The 4,007-nt window shown below is 40.3% G+C and overlaps 1 pseudogene; it reads left to right on the forward strand.

Annotated features, from left to right (window-relative positions):
* Positions 1-367: 367 nt before the first annotated feature.
* LOC121788665 lies at positions 368-3,543 on the forward strand (annotated as a pseudogene).
* The last annotated feature ends 464 nt before the right edge of the window (positions 3,544-4,007 follow it).

Here is a 4,007-nt window from a genome sequence, read left to right on the forward strand (position 1 = left end):
ACTCTCTCCGTCCCATAATAGATGATATTTGGAGAATGACATGAGATTTTATTTGATGTTGTTTTGTATGTTAGATGAAGAGAAAAAATAGTATATTTATATTAATGAAAGAGTGAACTTTTTCCAAAAAGAAAATGTGACATCTTTTGTTAGACAAACTAAAAAAAATGTGACATTTATTATAGAACGGAGGGGATGTAGTACCATTTTTCTATTTTTTGTTTAAAAAAAATTGGGAAACATCAACTAAATTTACCCTTCAGATTTCTAATGTGAACTGTCGGCCCATTAAAATCCAAAACGAGTCAAGAGGCCCAGCCTCCTAATTTTGACCCGATTGCATATACAGATACAGAGCATACAAATGTCAAAATCCAAACCCCATCACCCTTTTCTTTATCTCTCTCTCTCAATCCAACCATTCCACCACATACTCCGGCGGATTAGCGATTACCATCTCTCTGATCCACGCTATGCTCCATCTTTCTCACCATCCAATTTGTGGTGGCTTCATCTAATTTTTTCCTCGGTTCAAATTCCAAAAACAATCACGGCTTCATTTGATTATCTCTTCCAACCGCCAACCATCCACCATCTCCGGAGATCTTCTCCGTCCAGTCTTACGGTGGACGACAAGGGCCGGATTCCTTCCCCGCACGGCGGCCGGGGTGCCTTACCCTCCGAAGGCGGCTCCCCATCCGATCTCCTCTTCCTCGCCGGCGGCGGCCCCTTCTTCTCTTTCGCCGCCTAACTCTGACTTTTTTTAAAATTTATTTCTCGTAATTTTCATCCTACCCCCTTCGAGTATAAGTGAGAGTGAGTCGTAAATATGGTGTCTGTATTAGAGAGGAAATTGACGATAAAGAGGGTGGCCACCGTGGTTTCTAACTACCAGGAGAATGCGTCTACTGATGACCTCGAATCTATGGCGCAGGGCTGCGGCCGCAATTGCCTCGGAAGCTGCTGTTTGCCGGGTACATTCTCGTCTATCATTTGCGATTTTATGCTTTTAGGGTTTGAATGTCATTGTAATTTGTAAGATTAATTTTATTTTATTTGGGCGATATTATGTAAATTGGCTATGGATTTATTTATTTTCCGGTATTGATACATGTTTTTGTTAAAGTTCCTTGGCATGGAATTTGGAGATATTGCTGACTTTTATCGTCAAGATTCCATCTTTGATATTGTTTTTTCGTTTTTGGAGATTTGGTTGTTGAATGCTCCTTTTTCAGCAAGTTTGTTTATCAATCGCATTGGTAGAATATTTCTACAGAGGAAGACCTTGTGATAAATTTTTGTTTGGATAGCGATTCCGGTTTTCTTCTTTTCTGAGTAGGTTTAACTTGTCTCAGTTTCAAAGCTGCCTCTCTATGCATTCAATACTGATGCGGAAGAGCAAGGTCACGACAAAGTTGATGCATCTTGTGATGGCAAATCTCCTGAAAAGTCCTATTTAAACAATTTGTTGCTAGGGCAGTGGGAAAATCGTATGACTCGGGGGCTTTTCAGGTATGATGTTACCTCTTGTGAGACTAAGGTTATTCCTGGAACATATGGCTTTGTGGCACAGCTGAATGAAGGACGTCACCTTAAGAAACGGCCGACAGAGTTTCGGGTTGACAAGGTTCTCCAGCCTTTTGATAAGAACAAATTCAACTTTACAAAAGTGGGTCAAGAGGAAGTGCTCTTCAGGTTTGAGCCAAGTGAAGATGGAAAAACTAGTTATTTTCCTTGCTCTCAAATTGATCCCGAGGGAAACTCGGCCAGTGTCGTTGCAATCAATGTATGCTATTTCACTACCTTTTTAGATTTCTGATCTGATGCTGTCTTGCAATGGCTGTGTATGTTTCTTCTTGTAGATCATAACATCTTTTTTCAGGTGAGTCCCATTGAGTACGGACATGTGCTTCTAATTCCCCGGGTCCTTGATTGCTTACCCCAGAAAATTGTTCATGACGGCCTTATGCTTGCTCTGCACTTTGCTAAAGAGGCGTCGAATCCCTTTTTCAGAGTGGGCTATAACAGTTTAGGTGCATTTGCCACCATCAACCATCTTCACTTTCAGGTATAAACTTCTTGAGTCATCTGGCTCTTAGTTCTTATTGCTATGTTGCCGTAACATTGCATCAATGGCAGGCATACTTCTTGTCTGCACCTTTTCCAATCGAGAAAGCTCCAACATGCAAAATAATGAGCAGCAAAGATACTAGGGTGATGGTCTCTAAGCTGCTGAATTATCCTGTCAAAGGACTTGTCTTTGAGGGTGGAAATAAGTTGCGTGATCTATGTGATGCCGTAGCAAGCTCTTGCATCCTTCTCGAAAGTAACAATGTTGCTTTCAATCTACTTATTTCTGATTGTGAAAGAGAGTATTTCTACTACCTCAGGTGATCTCTTTTCCAGTCCATCCTTAAATTTTTGGTCTCGACCAATGTATTATGAATACTAGTTCCTATATTTGCACGATAAGGCAAATCCAATAGTTAGCTTGTCAACAATCATAGATTCCTCTGACGTCATCATTTAGATTTTACTCCTATAAGGTCCCAATGCATTGAAATGCCCAATCATTGGTCTACTCTATCATCAGCTGATGGTCTAGAGAATTGTGATTTGGTTGTCGAATTTGACTAATCAGATTGGTCCTTTTTAGTGTTTATGGCGTTCTAGTTACCATCAAATTTCATGCTTAACAATCATACTTAACGAATTACTACTAGTTTTATCTTCTGGCCACTGTTGAAATATTTGACGGAAGCCAAATTAGTGCTGTGCTGTAGCAACTAGCAACTGTGGATCTTTGATGCCTTCTCATCTCACACACCAGTAATTGTTATGTTCAATTATTGCCTTGGACACCTGGTTTTTTACCTTGCAGCTATATAGAATTACTGTACATAGGCTATTGTAATTGTCAAATGTTCCTGAAAAGGAGATTTATAGTCTCCGTTATGATGGATTGCAGTGCTATGCTGAGAAACAAGCACGTGGAGAAGTAGAGCAGGAGCTTCTTGATACTCAGGTGAACCCCGCTGTCTGGGAAATAAGTGGACATATGGTGCTCAAGCGGAGAAAGGATTATGATGAAGCTTCTGAACAATATGCATGGAAGCTTCTCTCGGATGTTTCTCTCTCAGATGAGAGATTCCAGGAATGGAAAAGTACGTCCGCGAGGCTGCTAATTTGCAAGAAGACGAGGACTTTATCAGCACAGAGGAGACTAGTTATGGCTCTGGCACTACACAAGTCTCCCGACATCTCCCTCAAGATTGCCTTGTGTTGCGTTAACTGTTAGCGTTACTTACGCATAGCTCGCTATGCTGATACGTGCTGCCATTTCCCTAGAGGTAGTTGGTGTGTGCTTTTCCTCTCTAGATGGTAGGTGGTGTGATGCATACAGTTAGTTGGCGTTTTTCAAGCAGGATATTGCTTGAGAGTTGTATTACCAAATACTACTTGATAAATTATTGAAAAGGGATCCATGGGTTTTGTGTATTATAGTATATGGTGAGAATAAATTAAGAAACTACTTTAAAGTTATATTCGTATTTTACGTTTTGGGAATATGTTTGGTTGCATGTTACGTTATACTTATGTCTGAATAATTTGCAAAAATATTCAAGAAAACATTTTCAGAAATTAAATCCAACGGTTTGGCGTCAAGGGTTGTAACGTAACGTCATGATCTGATTATATCTTTATGGGTTTGCCGGATATAAAATTAACCAAAAGTCACTTTATTTTGGTCTAACTAATCAAATTCAAAATTAAAAACCTTGATATTGATTGTGCAGTGCTACAGTGCTACTACATATGCTTGTTCCTTGATTTCGCATGGTAAAGCTGGAATTAAAAAACTTTCTAGGATTTAGATTGGTGCTACTGATATTTATACATCTCCAGCTCTTAAAACCATTTCTTTAGAGCGGTCACAATAGTGGCGCCGTCCTGCCGCTGTGTGGAGAGCGCCCCCGTCGGTGCCTATTGGAGGCGCAGGGCCGGAG

The sequence above is a fragment of the Salvia splendens genome, unplaced genomic scaffold (genome assembly GCF_004379255.2).
Source record: "Salvia splendens isolate huo1 unplaced genomic scaffold, SspV2 ctg1115, whole genome shotgun sequence".
Taxonomy (NCBI): Eukaryota; Viridiplantae; Streptophyta; class Magnoliopsida; order Lamiales; family Lamiaceae; genus Salvia; species Salvia splendens.